This window comes from Felis catus, chromosome F1 (assembly GCF_018350175.1).
Source record: "Felis catus isolate Fca126 chromosome F1, F.catus_Fca126_mat1.0, whole genome shotgun sequence".
Taxonomy (NCBI): Eukaryota; Metazoa; Chordata; class Mammalia; order Carnivora; family Felidae; genus Felis; species Felis catus.
This window is the reverse complement of record NC_058384.1, coordinates 20,332,665-20,350,546: the sequence shown is the minus strand read 5'-3', so window position 1 is coordinate 20,350,546 and position 17,882 is coordinate 20,332,665. Positions and strand designations below refer to the sequence as shown.

General features: G+C 39.0%; 1 protein-coding gene across 7 annotated transcripts in view; it reads right to left on the bottom strand.

Annotated features, from left to right (window-relative positions):
- The window catches only part of RALGPS2 (Ral GEF with PH domain and SH3 binding motif 2), a 168,698-nt gene extending 152,030 nt beyond the window's left edge, over window positions 1-16,668 (bottom strand). For 5 of the 7 annotated variants that reach the window (XM_023247647.2, XM_023247649.2, XM_023247645.2 and 2 more), the window contains exon 1: window positions 16,534-16,668. The gene's annotated coding sequence lies outside the window, so the exon portion shown is untranslated. Of the gene's footprint in view, window positions 1-15,733; window positions 15,968-16,533 lie in introns of those variants that run through there. The other 2 variants (XM_023247646.2, XM_019821695.3) reach the window with 2 other exon arrangements.
- Between the last annotated feature and the right edge of the window lie 1,214 nt (window positions 16,669-17,882).

The following is a 17,882-nucleotide window of genomic DNA, read 5'->3' as shown; positions in this document are numbered from 1 at the left end:
CTATAACTTTTTTGAGAACAGGATTGCTTTAGGATTTATAGTGTACATCCTTTAGTATACATCCTTTAACTTACCATAATCTACCTTCAAGTGCAGTACAAAAATCTTACAACAGTCTACTACCTAATACCATATCTTGCTTACCTAAGTCTCTGTACCTGAAAAAATGGGAAAGAAGCAAGCATTAGAAATAAAAGAAACAGTGGCAAGAAACTGAGACCTCCTTGATTTCATTTAAAAAGGTAAATAAGAGGGCGCCTGGGTGGCTCAGTCAGTTAAGCATCTGACGTCAGCTCAGGTCATGATCTCGTGGTCTGCGGGTTTGAGCCCCGTGTTGGACTCCGTGCTGACAGCTTGGAGCCTGGAGCCTGCTTCGGATTCTGTGTCTCCCTCTCTCTCTGCCCCTCCCCACTCATGCTCTGTCTCTGTCTCTCAAAAATAAATAAGTGTTAAAAAAAAAAATTAAAAAGGTAAGAAACAAGAAGGAAAGAGAGGTTTAAAAATTAAAACTCTACATACATCTCTGATGGTTACTAAAACTGTTAAAGGATTTTTAAAAATAAATAAATAATCTTTAAATTTGTGTGTTTCTTTCCCAATGTAAATTTTTTTATGTTAAGTAGGCTTTAAAACTTAAAGGCTCATCTGCTTTGTGGCCTTCACAGGGTTTCTGGCTACTATGAATCGTTTGATGCTGATTAGGTTTCATATCATGACATGACTTTCCCCTCATGTCTTTGCATACAGTAGACTGAGGGGAAAGTTATGGCTAAAACTGCACAATAAAATTACAACCCTACCTTTACCCTCCCACTGTGCATTCTGGATGTTCATTGAAGTGGGAACTGTGTCTAAACGTATTCTCAGCTTCATTTTAATGGCATTTTTAAAAACACACAACTGAAAACAACAACAACACACAACTGGATGACATGTTAGTTTTGCACTGCTTGTCACTTTTCTCTTGCCACCTTCCAGGACTCCTTTTTTGGGTCTAATAAGGATACCTATCTGCAACAGAATCCAGGATTCTGTAGTTCTCTAGTGTCACCTCCTTGTATTATTTTTAACACAATATGAGATAACATGTTAGGAAGTATTATATTAAAATACATTTAATGTGTCCATAATTAAAGTATGTATTATGTATTCATGCTGGTGTTCTTTATTGTTTTTTGTTTTCTTACGTCTAGTGAAGATTTCCAAGTAAAATGTTTTGGAGCATACAAATTTTTTTTTTTAATAAAACCATATTCCCATAAAAAAAATTAAAACTCTACAACTTTACTATCTGTGTTCCAATCCTAGCTCTGCCACTTATACATAACCTTAGGCAAGATAGTTAGCCTTTGTTTCTACCTCCTTAAAATGGAGGAAAATAACAGTACCTACACTTCACCACATTATCACAATGATCCAGTGAGTTAATACAGGGAAAATGTTTAGAACAGCACCAAGCCTCTTTTAAATCCTTGATAAATAAATACCAGGTCCTATTATTCAAACTACGTTAAGACAGTATTTTTTTTTTATGCTCTATACCCAAAATAACATTTCATACCCAGCTCACACGCTAGGTTGCCCTACTCTAAGTGAAGGTGCAAGCAAATTAACTCCTTAGGCTCTTTTAACTATAAGAAGTTAATTCATGTTACCTCAATTAGCATTATATATATGTCACATATCATATATATATGTGTATGTATATATGTCATACATATATGATGCTATTTACTAAACATTTGTTACATGCTTAGCATTGTTCTAAAAGCTTTGTGTCACTTCAGTTAATCTTCATATCAGCCCTACAAAGACAGATACTATTTATGATGCTCATTTTACGGATGAGGACTGAGACAGAGAAGATGAACAACTTGCCCAAGGTCACAAATCAGTAAAGGAGAGAGCCAAAAATCTACCACCAAAAGTCTGACACCAAAACCTGTACTCTTTTTCCTGGGGAAAAAAAAAAACAACAACTGGATGTAGTCTCAAGAAAGGCAGGAACCACAGAAATACTAGAATAATCGAAGAAGAATATCCACAGAGCCAGAAATCAGAATCTTCAATCTCTTGCTCTATGCCTGTCTCTCTCTCAGATCTCATGGTTTCTCGCTTGGAATTCTGTGTTTCTCCCAACATAGATGACCTATTCTTTTCTCATCCCTCCTTATGCTAATCTTGTCCCACATTATCAAATGTAACTATCCCCCTACCCCAATGCAAATAAACCCTTCAATCCAAAGCATGCCCAAAAGACTAATTCTTGTTGTTATATCTTCAGTCATGCTGGTTCTTAATATATTCTTTACACCTTAACAAAACACATTCCTTAAGGAACACTCTGGCCTTCCCTTCACTAAGCCTCCTCTCCTGTCAACAGCTCTTCAATCTGACACATAAGTACATATGGTCTTATGCTATTTTTTTTATCTTATGCTATTTACTGTGATTTCACATATAAGATTTCATCTTTCACCAAGAAGATGTAAATGAGTACAAGGCCTAAGATTTAAACTTCTATGATAACATTCACAGTACTGTGCTTACATAAAACATTCAAAAGTACTGTTCATAAAAAGAAAAAAAAAGGAAACAAAAAGTGGAATTTCTTATCTGTAAGATATCATCAAAACATTTGTTTTAGTAGACTTACCCTTGTCCCTCCAGCTTTAAGAGATAGGATCTAAAACCCATAAACCTACAAAAACTACATCCACAAATCAAAACTGGAAAGTAGCAGAGGTTATCCTAGCAACAACTTTACAGGATAAAAGCTAAGTCAATCAAACTTCTCCACCTACAAAATCCTAAAATCTACGAAACTCTATAAAGATTTCAGTGCATTTACAGAAGAGCACCTTAAGAGCAGCAACAGAAAACATACAGATTTGTCACATAAGTTAATTCTAGAAGGCCAGAAAAGTTCTAGTCAAATCCTGGGAATCTAAATCAGGGTTGGAAGTCTAACAAAAATAATTTACTTCAGTAACCCTGAAGATCTAGAGTAACCCTCTGTAGGAGAGAATCTCAGCTATGATTATACTTGATCTTCAAGGTCCTGAAAGTGGAAACGTGAAGAGCTAATTCAGCCAAGTCCTTGATTTATGCTTTCTCATTTGATCCTTACAATGATCCTATGAGAAGGTGCTCTTATGCCATTTGTAAATAGGGAAGCTGAATGCTAAAGAAATTAAGTAACTTGCCCACATTCACACGAACTTTAAGCACAGGATTAATGCCACTGTTTATGTTGCAAAACAGTTATTTTAAATCTAGCTTAGTAAATTACTTGACGGATTCCTAGAGCACTCAGATGCATTACGAGAATTTTAAGGCAACATGAAATCATAGTTTTAACACTGACATTCCTTTCAATGAAAATTAAACTATAGGTTAAGATACACATTTCATAGAAAGGCAAATGATCATTTTTAGACTAGACCCAACCAAAACCCACCGCCATATCCTGTTTCTCAAGCAAGCACACTGAAGTCTATCATTCCTTGTTCAAAAAATCACTAGTGGCATCAACTTCATGACAGTTGGCTAACATACCGGATAAAAAGACAAAAACTAGAGGGACACCTTGGTGGCTCAGTTAGTTAAGCATCTGACTCTAGGTTTCGGCTCTGATCGTGATCTCAGTTTCGTGGTTGCAAGCCCCACATCGGGCTCTGTGCTGACAGTGCAGAGCCTGCTTGGGATTCGCTCTCTCTCCCTTTATCTCTGCCCCTCCCCTGCTCACACTCTCTCTGTCTCAAAATAGAGAAAATTAAAAAAAATTAAAGACAAAAAGACAAAAACTAGATCTTACATTAAAATAAAATGGATGAATTAAAGATAAAAAACATTTAAGTGATAAAAATACTAGAAGTAGGGGTGCCTGGGTGGCTCAGTCTGTTAAGCAGCTGACTCTTGATTTTGGCTCAGGTCATGATCTCACAGTTCATGGGTTTGAGCTCCACAACAGGCTCTGTGCTGACAGCGGGGAGCCTGCTTGGGATTCTCTCTCCCCTCTCTCTCTGTCCCTCCCTTGCTTGTGCACACGTGCTCACGCTTGCTCTCTCTCTCTAAATAAAATAAATAATCATTAAAAAAATGCCAGAAGTAAACACATGATTTTTTTTTTTTTTTAAGTTGTGGCATAGAGGAAAGTCTTACTAGGACTAACAATAGAAACAACACAAGAGACTGGTATATCTGACTAGAGAAAATATAAGACACACACAGTAAAATATATTATTTCATTAATCTAAGATGAGTAGGGGCGCCTGGGTGGCGCAGTCGGTTAAGCGTCCGACTTCAGCCAGGTCACGATCTCGCGGTCCGTGAGTTTGAGCCCCGCGTCGGGCTCCGGGCTGATGGCTCAGAGCCTGGAGCCTGTTTCCGATTCTGTGTCTCCCTCTCTCTCTGCCCCTCCCCCGTTCATGCTCTGTCTCTGTCCCCAAAAAAATAAATAAGCGTTGAAAAAAAAATTAAAAAAAAAAAATCTAAGATGAGTATATTCTCACTTTTTAACATCTCTACAAGCAGGATGTCTCTTAAAATCAACAATATCATGGTTTAACTGACAGCATATTATTTAGTCTTAGTTGTACATAAAATAATGCATCTTACAGTTGAAGCCATCTTGGATTCAGTAAGATTCTCTTAAGAGACAAAAGATAAAATGGAAAAGATCTAAAGCAAATGATTTAATATTCTTAATACACAAAAAGCTCTTACATGTTATTAATGTTAACACGGTGTTTCAACTGCACTGATTATGTATCATTTCTTAAGTTAGGAGTTAACTGTACCAGTTTTTTATGTACTTTTTGTGTATCTGATTTATTTCCTTAAAAGGCTTTAAATCAAAAGACTTATGCCTTTAAAAGAATTAAGAAAATAGGTAAAAGGTATGTATGAAAAGGAAACTGGAGAAAGTAGCACGAATATACAAAAACGTGAAAATATAAGTTCCACTGAAAATGTTTACAAATGCCAATTAAAACTGAAAGCATTTATTACACAACAGATCAATGTATATGCTTTTAAAGCTGATCACCAAATCTGTGTTAGCATACAGACACACTTACACACCATGGGCAAGAATGAAAATGTACTTAACCACCAAACAAGAAACCCTTCTTTTAAGAATTCACCAAAAGGAAATAATCAGAAAAGAATAGGAAGACCTATTTAAAAAGGATGCTAACTTTGTCACTGTTTAATATAAAAGTTAGAAACAACCTAAATGTCCATCAAGATTCCTTAGGTAAATTATGATTCATCCATACAACACGACACCATGCAACCATTAGAAATAATGGCATAGAAAAACTGTCTTTGAAAGGCATATAAATATTCCTGAAGTATACAAAGACTATTTTCCCCCTTGTTTTAATTTTTAAACTTTTTCTATTTTTTTTTTTAATTATTTATTTTGAGAGAGAAAGAAAAAGCGTGTGCATGGGAGGGGCAGTGGGGGGGGGTGCGGAGGGAGGGAGACAGAGAATCTCAAGCAGGCTCCACACTGTCAGTGCAGAGCCTGACGTGGGGCTTGAACTCACAAGCCATGAGATCATGACTTGAGTCGGAATCAAGAGTCAGATGCTTAATTGACTGAGCCACCCAGGTGCCACTCTATTCAGTTATTTTTAATTGAAGTGTAAGTGACAAACATACAAAAGCTTTTCATATGAGCATCAGATTTAAAAAATCTTTTCTGATTTGATTTAGCCTCTTTATTGAGATATAAAAGACTCAAGTGTGCAGTATGTACAGTGTACTGGGCAACATGTTTTTCCTGTGTAGCCACCCATGTAACCACCAACCAAATGAGGATGCGGAACATTTCCGGCACTCCCAGAGTCTTGCTCCTCTAGTCCCAACCCCTAAACTCTACTCTGACTTCTATCAACACAGCTGAGTTTGACCTTTTCCTGAAATTCAAAATAAAAGAATCATACAACATATACACCGTGTCCACCTTCTTCTGCTCAACCTTCTGTTTGTGTGTTTGCCCATACTGCCTGGGAAGAGCGGTAGAGTTCCTTCCTTTCCACTGATGCGTAGTACTACTTTAGTGTAAAACAGACTACACATTATTGATCCATTTTTTCTGTTGATGGACATTTGGATCGTGTCCCATTGGGAGTTGTTATGAAAAAAAGCTGCTATGTTTCTTCAGGTTTTATAACTGATTTTATTTGCACTGCCTTTAATTTAGTTTTAGATACTTCTATTAATAAAATTAAAAGGATCACAACCCAGAAAAATATAACACACAAAAAAATACAACTACCATTTCATTTTAAGATTTATGTTTTACATAGCTGAGATTCTTACACATGCTGTTTCTTCTGAATCAATCCCTTTTCCTTTCAGTTTTTTTCTCCCTTTTTCTCTCCCTCTCCTCACCTTAGCCCAACTAGTAAGAAATGTTTACATCTAGTGTGCAACGTTTTCCCACCCTTACAAGATCACTTAAACACATACACACACATAAGGTTTTTGTGGTTTTACAAAAAGGTGATACTTCATATACTCCTCTGCATCCTGCTTTTCTAAATTAAATATGGTAGCAGTGTCTTCATATCACTGATTATTTTTGCCATGTCTTATTTTTAACAGCTTTATTGAGATATTAATTCACATACCATACAATTTGCCTATTTAAAGTATACAATTCAGGAGATTAAGAGTGTACTTATGATGAGCATTGAGTAACATACAGAATTGCTAAGTCACTATAGTGTACACCTGAAATTAATATAACACTTGATGTTAATTATACTGGAATTAAAACTTTAAACAATAAAATAAAAATAAAGTTTACAATTCAATGGTATGTACAACTATCATCACCACAATTTGAGAACATTTTCATCATCTCAGAATGAGACTCCACGCCCTTTAGCTCCCACTGCCTCTCTCCTTTCCCCAAGCCCTAAGCAACCACTAATCTACTGTCTACAGATTTGCTCCGTTCTGGACATTTCATCTGAATGGAGTCATATAACATGTGGCATTTTCTGACTGCTTCTTTCACCTACTATCATATTTTCAAGGTTCTGTGATGTTGTAGCATGTAGCTACTCCTTTTACTGACCGAATACTAATTCACTGTATGGATATACCACATGCTGTTTCTCCACTTGTTCATTTATAGACATCTGGGTTGTTTCTACTTTCTGTCTATAGTGAATGCTGCTGCTGTAAATACTCATGTACAATTTTTTCAGGGACATGTTATCATTTCTCTTGGTAATTCTATGTTAAATAATCTGAAGAACTCCCATAATGTCATCCAAAGTAGCCATATCAATTTACATTCCTATCAGTGTGTGAGGATTCCAATTTCTGTACAACTATGCCTACATTTGTTATAATCTAACTTTTTGATTCTAGTCATTCTAGTGGCGTGAAGGTGGATTCCATTATAGTTTGTTTCATTTCCCTGATACCTAATAATATTAAGCATCTTTTCATGTGCTTATGCATATCTTCTTTTAAAAAATGCCAATTCAGGGGCACCTGGGTGGCTCAGTTAGTTAAGTGTCTGACTCTTGGTTTCGGCTCAGGTCATCACCTCACGGTTCATGAGTTCGGGCCCCACATCAGGCTCTGCGCTGACAGTGTGGAGACTGCTTAGGATTCTCTTTCTTTCTCGCTCTCTCTCTGCCCCTCCCCTACTCATGCTTACCCTCTCTCTCAATATAAATAAATAAACTTAAAAACTTTTTTTAATAATAAAAAAATAAAAATGCCAATTCAGATCCTCTGTTTTCAAATTGGGTTGTCTTTTTATTACTGAGTTGAGTTCTTTACATATTCTGAATACAAGTCTTTTAGCAGATATATGACTTGCAAATATCTTCTCCCATTCTGTGGGTTGTCTTTCTACTTTCTTGATGATGTCCTTTGAAGCTTAAGTTTAAAATTTTGATGAAACCCAATTTATCTCATCTTTGTTTTGTTGCTCCGGCTTTTGGTGTCATATCTAACAATGCTTTGCCTATTTCAAGGTCATGAAAATTTACTCCTATGTTTTCTTCTACAATACATGTCTTCTGATGTCCATGTATACTGATTTCTATTGAGTCTAAAACAAGAAGCGAAACTGCTGGATCACAGGGCATATATGTGTAGAGCTTTAGCAGAGGATACCAAAGAATTTTCCAAAGTGGTTTTACCAATTTTCAAACCCATCTGAAATGTATGAGAGTCTAAGTGCTCTATATTCTTGTCAACACTTAGTAGCTTCATATTTCTTCATTAACACCATTCTGGTGGGTATATCTTAGTATCACATGATAGTTTTAACCTGTAACTCTCTAAAAATCATGTGAGTACCTTTTCACCTTAGCCATCCAAACAACTCATTTTGTAAATGCCTGTTTCAGTCTTTTGTCCACTTGTTTCAAAAGTGGGTTCCTAGTGTTTTTATTGTTTTGTTTTGACATCTTTTATATACTCTAGATACAAGTCCTCTGTCAGTTTTAAGTAATGCAGACACTCTTTCTAGTGTGTCACTTGCCTATTTACTCGAAGTATCCTTTGATGAACAGAGGTTCTCATTTAATGAAGAACAATTTATCAGTCTTATCTGGTTAGTACTTATTGTGTCCTGTTTAGGAAAAAAAAAAAAAAATCTTTGCCTACCGAAGGATCACATAGATATTTTTCCAGGTTTTCTCTAGAAACTTTATTTTTGACCCTTCATCTTATATCTATAGCCCCTTCAAAACACACATACATAACCTCTGTTACAAAACTATTTCAGGATACAGAAAAAGGAAAGCTCCACAACTCATTTTATGAGTTTCATAACTTTAAAGCCAAATGCACACATATAAATCTGTGATAAATCTATTGATAAATGTGGATTTTTAAAAAACTCTAAGACAATGGCAAACCAAGTTCAGCAGTGTGTGAGGAGAGACAAATGCAACACAGCTAAGTAGGGTTGGATGTAATAATGCAAACAGGAGATACTCTATTAATGTGTGATACATTCTATTAGATTAACGAAGAAAATACACATGATCATCTCTCCCAACACAGAATAAGCACTTGATGAAATTTAATACTTATTTATGATAGTAAAAGATAAAAATTCTTGCCAAACAAAGCCTATAACATATTTCTTAATCTTTTACAGTTATCTATCAAAAACTTAAAGTAAGGTAGAGGAAATAGGGAGAGGTTGGTAATAGGCTACAAACTTTCAATTATAAGATAAATAAGATCTGAGGATCTAATACGTAATATGGTAACTATAGTTGGTAACAGTATATTGTATAATTAAAATTTGCTAAGAAAGAACTTAAATGTTCCCACCATAAAAAAAAAAAAAGTAAATATGTGAGGTGATAGGCGTGTTAATTAACTCAATGGGGAAATCCGTTCACAACAATTCACAACATTATAAATGTTCCTTACTCATTGTTTTAGTGTGTGTATGATTTAGTCATATATTAGCTAGTTAAAATACAGATTTATATAAAGGCAAACTTTTTATCTTGTTTACTGCTGTATCCCCAGCACCAAGAACTATTTCTGGTACAAAGAAAATGCTCCATGACTTTTTTAAATGAATAAATAAATGAATGATTTCTAAATCAAAATCTGTACTTGGGGAAAAAATTATAGTACTATAGGCTAAGTCTGTATGTATAAACAATATATATACATGTATGTACATATTACTTATGCATGCAATTTCTGATTAGATTAATAAAATAACTAGCTAATTTAAAAATACCTATATTGAGATATCATACTTAATTATGAGACTTTAGAGATATTCCTATTAAAGTCAGAAACATGACATTCAAGTGAGCCCTTAATGCTACTATCTGGAAAAACACTGTATTTCCCTATTCTATTTTCTGTTCACTTTTCCACTTTTTGATAGATGACCATATCATATATTTTTCCCTCTTCTCAAACCTCCAATACACATTCCTATTCTTCTTTACTTTAGCTAATTACCTCACTTTCCATACACTAAGGTAAACACAAAACCTTAGGTGAAAACTCCAAGCCACCATCATTTTATGTCTCTATCCAAATACAGTTGGCGCCTGAACAACACAAGGTTAACTGCATGGATCCACTGACACATGGATTTTTTTCAATAAATATAGTACAGTACTGTAAGTGTATTTTCTCTTCTTTATAATTTTCTTAGTAACACTTTCCTTTTTATAGCTGTCTTTATTGTAAGAATACAGCATATAATTCATATAATATACAAAATATGTGTTAATCAGCTGTTTATGTTATCAGTAAGGCTTCCTGTCAACGACAGGCTATTAGTGATTAAGTCTGGGGGAAGTCAAAAGTTCTATGTGGATTTTTGACTGCACGGAAGTCGGTGACCCTAACCCCTTGTTGTTTAAGGGTCAACTGTATTCCATCTTCTCTCCTGTTTCTATAGATAAATTCCCCCTACTCCTAGTAAAGCAAAGGCTAATCCTTATACCTGTACATAGATCAGGAGTCATCAAACCAAAGCCCATACTATCCATGGCTGCTTTGACGCTACAAAAGTAAAGCTAGGAGTAACAGAAACTGGCCCACAAAGCCTAAAATACTCATTATCTAGCTCTGTAAAGAAAAACTGTTGACTCATGCACTAGACCATCTCTCCTCTCAACTAATATGGGCACTGCTGGTTGAAAGGGCCCACGAAGTTCCAAGCACATAAAGTAAGATGCAAACAAGACACAACATCAAGGACATGTCAGATATACTGATGACAAAAAAAAAAAAAAAAAAAAAAAAAAAAGACCTTAACAGGGAGAGGTCACATAAAAAGGATGAAGACTGAATGGCATGAGACTTTGGAATAACCACTTGAAGCTAGAAAATTATAGTGCAATCTCTTAAATCTTGAGGGGAAATTATTCCACCTTGGAATTCTACACTCAGACCAGCCGAATTATTAATCAGGTATCAGCGTGGAAGAAAGATATTTTCAGCAATACATACATTTCAAAAATGTCACCTCCTCATACACTTTCTTAAAAGTTACTGAGGGATGCATTTCACCAAAACATAGGTATAAATGGCAAAAGAGGAAGGCATGGATCCAGACACCACAGGCTCTGACCCAGGGAAAAGGCAAAGAGAACTCTCAGATTCATGACGAGAGGTCGCAGGCTACACCTGTATGGCAGGAGTGGAAAGCCACAGTACAGATTTGAACAAAAGCACAGAAAGACCTAGGGGGTTCCCAATTTTTTAAAAAAACTGAACAATATGATGTTGAACATACTGGGACAGCTTTAAAAGAAAAAAATTAGAGACAAATGGGAAATTAAGCAAAATTCAGAAAAGAAGAAAAATTTTTAACTCCAAGAAATATAATTTTAGTACACTGCAAAATTCAACAGTAAACATATTTACAAAGTCATAATAGTGTGAACAATGAACACTGATTTAACCAAAAGCATAATATACTGGGAGATAAAGGATCTTCAAGGTGGCCTAGGAATCTGAAAGCACAGACTCATCTTCCACAGGAGCAAGCCAGGAGAGATCTAAAATTGAAATAGTTTAAAATATGGGAGTAAATACCAGAAGAAACAGCTACAAGTATGGAAAATGGTTGCTTTAAGAGCAGAATATAGGAAGGAAAGTTATACCAAGATGAGGCAGGGGATGGTGTTTTTCGTTATAAGTCCTACAGTACAATTGTCTTTTTAACTGCATAGTTGTATTATTTAAAGTCAACAACTGTTTTAAAACAAAACTAATGGTTTTTGTGTCCTTTAATGTCAGTTAATTCAGTCACCCCACAAATGATACCTAAGCATTGACTATGTGCCAGGTTCTTTTCTAGGTGCTACGAATACAACAGCGAAGAAAACTAAGTCCTTGCCCTCATGAAGCTTACATCCAGAAGGAAGAAAGCAATACACAAATTAACGTACGCTTTAATGTCCGATAAATTAAGGTTGTGAAGAAAAATAAAGGTAAGGGTAGAGTGTGATAAGGATCCTATTTAAGTAGGGTTTTCAGAAAAGGGCTCCTTCCAAGAATCAGCAAAAAGGAAATCAACCTAAAAATGAAAATGTGTTTTGAGAAAATGTCATAAAAGTAAAATTACAGAAGGGTATCAATGAAGTCCAAAGTGAGAACTTCATTTTAAGCCTCTCATACTCCAAAGCTACGTATCATTCAAGAGCCTGTACCAAAAGTTCTCAGTAGTGAAACATAAACCGCTAGGGACCCTCAACCTAAGTCACAAACATGGCTATTTACACTCTTCCTATATCTATAACTAGCCATTACTTATTAAAGTTACCAGGTAGGGGCAGCTGGATGGCTCAGTTAGTTAAGCATCTAACTCTTGGTTTTGGGTCTGGTCACAACCTCCCGATTCCTGGGTTGGACCCCCAAGTCTGGGTCTTCGATGACAGCATGGAACCTGCTTGGGATTCTCTCTCTCCCCTTCTCTGCCCCTCCCCCAGTCCATTCTCATTTTTTTCTAAATAGACAAATAAACATTTAAAAAATAAAGTTACTGTCTATATTTATACTCAATTTTCTTTCCATAGAATACATGGATGTTTATATTTTAACTATGTAGTTAAACATTTTCCTAAATCAAAAGCTCAACACATTAATCAAGTAAGATTAAAAAAAAAAATTCCAGATTACTTCCAAGTTACCAAAATTTATCACGTCCAATCTTCATTCTCTCACTACAGAGGAGCCCTAAACCAATGGGAATAAGACACATTTAAAAAAACAATTTATAGGGTAATGCAATACATTAACTTTCCTTTCCAAGGAACCTCACTCAGGCTAAGTAGAGTTTCAACTTTTTTGAATTATCTTCTCACTGAAAATTGAGTAACTGAAAAAATATAGTATTCAGATTAAAGGGATAATTTTATTCTACATTTAGTTGTTATAAGAACCTCATATTCAAAAAATAGGATTGATTTTAATACATCTTATTCTCAAGACACTTATACCATTAAAAGTCCATCAAAACTATCTGTGCCTTTTTTACATAGCAAAAAAAAAGTGATACTTTTAGATTTTAAATAGGTTTTAAAGTTTAACTCATGAAAAGAAAGCAAATTCAACTAATTACATCTCAATGAAGAGGAGGATTTAAAGTTTAAAAGTTATTTAGAAATTTCTGGAAAAGTAAACCAGTAACCATATTGTACACTGACCTGTAACACTAGACGTTGATGCTTTCCCCAAGCTTTGCACTTGGAGACGGAGCACTGGGCTATAGGAACGGCTACAACTTGGGATTGGGTTGACTGCTTGCTTACTATTGGTGTGCTTCCTCATCTAAAATGACATAGAGCCACCTCGGTGGCTCAGTCAGCCAGACTCTTGATTTTGGCTCAGGTCATAGTCGCACAGTCATGAGATCAAGCCCAGCTTTGGGAGTCAAGCCTGCTTAAATTCTCTCTCCCTCTCCCTCTGCCTGTCCCCAGCTCACACTCTCTCTTTCTAAAAATAAATAAATAAATAAATAAATAAATGGGAGCTAATAATGCCTACATAGGGTCAAAGTTAATTACTGGCGGTCCTGACAATGAGAAATACATATTTAAGTATCAATAATATATATATAAATATATATAAGCTTTGTAATCTGCAAAACACTATACCAATATTTGTCATATTTTAATCAAAAAGGAAAACTATCACTTTCAGTCAAGTTTTTCTGATTTTAGCAATAATGGTTATCAGATTCTATGGAAGAACAGTAGGACACCGGTCCACACACACACACACACACACACACACACACACACACACACGTGCCAGAAAAGGAAAAGAGGATTTTTTTTTAAATTTAGACTTAAAAAAAATCTGACTCCCTTATAAACAAGTGCCAAGAGGGAATTATTTTTAGCAAATATTTAACTATACAAACCAAAAGACTAAAGCTGTTTAACCACATGTAAACTCCACATCATCTGACTTCAGGTAGAATGTTTATTTTTGGTTCCACTTGGGAACTAGACACCCAATGTATATAAACATAAATATATTTTTTAAACAACTGTCTTAATGCTTTTGTTCACTCAGTAATAATTCCCACTATTCTTAGAGGAAAAACACAAACAATATCCTTAACTAAAGTTCACTGCAAGAGACTTTACTTCTTAAACTTTTAAGCTAACTTTAAACAAATAACATTATCTGACAGAGGAGCAGTGGACTATTTGCCCACTTACTCTTTAAACTCCATCAGAGCACAGACCTGTCTTTTTCTCTGCTGTATCCCCAACACTGAGGCACCTAACTGGCACCAACTAGGTACTCAACAAATATGTGTGGAACAAATGAGTAAGTGAGTGACTGAACTGGGCCTCTAGACTAAAGCTTAATTTTCACTTAAATATCCATCACTCATTACAAACAACTATACTCTCAACTATAACAACGTGATAAACTGAAAAAGACACATAGTAGGTACTTAAACACACACAAGTATATTACTTATATGTGTAATAAAAGTACGCAAAGTAAAAGAGTTCAAAAAAAATTTCTTTCAAGAAATTTTGGTGTGTTCTTTCTCACACACACACACACACACACACACACACACACACACACACACACACCAGAAAAGTATGTTGCAATCTTGATAAAGCAAACATCATCTTTAAAGTTCTGTTGCAATGTGGAATAATTTAGGCAAAATGAACAGTATTCCCAGAATATTTTCAAAAGTCAAATTCCTTAATTCAGTTAAAGGTGGACTAAACTGGAAAAACAGACCTTACCATTTCAAAATTATTATACTGAATTTTAAAGAGGGAAAATAAAATAGGTTTAAAATAAATTACAGTGAAATTATTAATGCAAAAAGGCATCTAATATCCTTATATTTGACCTTTAAGCAAATTAATTTCCCAAAAATTTTTAAACTAGATTATAAACTGTATGCCCACAAAGCTTGAGTTAGTAGTTGTTTTTATTAAAATAATACTGTATGGATAAGTTCCTTCATAATTCTAAAGTTCATAGTAAGATATTCAGCAGTAACAGTACAGTAATACACGTTATAGTTATGATTCTACACCACTTGCACAAGCATAATTATCTGGGTGGAACAGGCTTTATGGCTAGCATGCTATGGTCTGTGACTGCATGGACCGAAGTTTCCCAAGATTCTGATGGTCATCTTCAAAGAGACTTAAGTAAGAGCCGTCTTCACGGTGAATACAAAAATGCACCAAAATCAATTCATAAACACCGGTACGAAAACAAGGCTCTCTATAACAACTACAGCGTTGGAAGAAAAAAAAAAAAAAAACCCAGGGTACATAAAAGGTAAAAGTCAATTGCTGCCCGTGTTTCCTGCTTTACGGTCTTAAACGCCAGGTATTAGATACTTTTTTTTTTTTTTTTTTTAGCGTTTTCTTAAACAGAAATTTAATGTTTTCAGTTACCCCTCCTCCACAGTTAACATCAATGCCCTTTCTTCCTGCTCCTTTACCCCTCCCAGTTCAAACAAATTAACATTTGTACGAAGGTACCTCCTATCAGCTCGCAGCTTCTTCCCAAACACGCCCACGTACATTGAAACTGGCCTGCGTCTACACAACACAGCTACAGGAAAAGAGCTCCAAGGGGGGCAGGTGGGAGGATAATTTAGCTCTGCACAGGTTTACGACTCTTTTCCAGATATTAGCTCCTCACTCTTGGCTCGGGTTTCTGCCAAATCACCTCCAAAGCATGGTGTTTATGAGCCTACCTAATCCGATACTGCAATGGAATTCCGGATATTTGCAGACAGATATCCCGGCTTTGCAAGTGTTTGATCAGATCGGTCCGGAATCTCTCCTTAGTACGCCCGCTCCTAGCTGTACAGCGACCCGACCTCCGGCCGCGCCCCCGACTCCGGACCCTGCCGCGCTCCCGGCCGGAGGCCAGCGCAGGACCAGCCCCTCCGCGTCCCGGGCTGGCGGGCGACCCGGGCTGCGGGCCGCTCCGCAACAGGTCACCGTGACCGCGGGCGCGGGTTCGCGGGCGGCTGGCTCGGCTGCCGGCTTCGGGGGCGCAGCGCCAGAGCCAGGGGAGGGGGTGTGGCCCGGCTCCGCGTTCCCGGCGCGGCGGTCCGGACTCCGGCTCACCTGAAGCGAGGCTGAGGCGCAGCCCGGCGCCAGGGCAGTGCGGGCCGCGGCCAGGGGCTCCCGCCACCCAGGAGGGAGAGCCGAGGCGGCCTCAGGGGGCCGCCCCGCCCCCGGCCTCGGGACCGAGACCGGGAGCGGGGAGCCCACGGCCGCCTCCAGCCTCCGAGAGCGAGCCGCCGAGGGAGGCGCGGCCCCGGGCCCCCCAGCGCTCTCCTCCCTCAGCCCGAGCCCCGTCTCCGCGCCGAGGGCAAGCAGCCCCGGGGCCCGAGGCCAGGAGAGCCACACCGCAGCGCCCGAGCCGCCGCCATTCCCCGCGCCGCCGCTGCGGCTCCGCGCCTCCCGGGGGGCGCAGCGCACCCACCTTCCCTCCCCCGCACCGCCCGCCAAGGCTCCGCACCGGGCCCGCGGCCGGAGGACCGACCTGTGCAGCCGCGGCCGTCGCCTCGGAGGATGGGAACACGACGCCGGCCTCAGGGTCCGCCGCTGCCGCCGCCGCCGCCTAAGCTAGCGCCTGGCGACCCGAGCAGTCGGCGTCTCTCATTCAGCGCCCGCCGCCGCCGCCGCCGCGGCCGCCGCTCGGGGGAGGGGAGTGAGCTGGATCCACCCCGTCCCCGCCGCGGGTGGGGGAGGAGAGCGGACCTGCCGGGCGCGCGCAGGGAGGGCGGGGCGGAGCCGCGCGCGCGCGCGCGCACCAACCGAATGCGCTCGCGCGTGCCTTCGGGGCCGCGACTGGCGGGGTCTTCGCCGCGCGCTCCGCGCCTGCTGCTCTACTGCCCCACACGCCCAACTGCCGCCGGGGACCGGTGTCCGCGGCGCGCGCCGCTAGCCGCAGCCCCCCGCCCGGCGCCCGCGGGAGGGAGGGGCCGCTACCCGCCCTAAGGAGGGGCGGGGAAGGGTTGGAGGGCTGACAGGTGGGGCGCCGGACACCTCCTTTCCGCACGGGGCCCACCACGGTGAAACCGACCCTGGTGTCTGTCGCTTTCAGCGCCGGCACCTCACCTTTAGGGCCGGAGAACAAAGTCTGGAAACACTTGGTCCCCAGATGAAATATTCTGCCCGCGCCAGCGGTGTTTTTAGAATTAGTCGCTGCAACTAATGTGGGGGGCTCCAAATGTGAAGAGCCGCCCCACTGCCGTAGGACCATAAATTATGGTGATCAATACTCTCATATTAAGATTCGGGAAGTGTTAGAAGTAGGCCTTTGTAAGTGTTATGCTGGGGACTGCCCGTGGCTTAATAAGCAAATGGCAGAAATTTGGCATCCCCGGGGGTCTCGGATTAACGAGTTCCAGGTGAAAAGTATTTTCATGTCAATGCACGAAAAAGATTCTGAAATATCAAATATTTTCTGTGAATGAAAAAGGAACAGATTCGTTATAAACGGCGGAAGGGTGTTTCGGAGGGTGCTCTGTATGGGGTGGCCTACTTAAAATTAGCACCATTTGATGCAGTGTGACTATAAATGGAAGGTTTTAAGTGAGCCACCTTTATGCTGTCATTAGACCATTTGGAAATGATTATTTGATGATCTGCAGCTCTTCAGGCCATGTACAGTAGAATGTGGAAGGGATACTGTGTACTAACTAGCATTGGGCATAAAACATGAAAGGACCAGAATTGTTCCCATTTGGTTTCTTTCCTCCCTTTTATAACCACCAAGCAGAACTGATTAATCGTGCATATTGAAGAATGCTAATTATTTCCTCCTTTGACGGCCTGGTATCATAACCCTTTACTCTTAGGGAAGCTAGAATGCCCCTTCAAACCCCT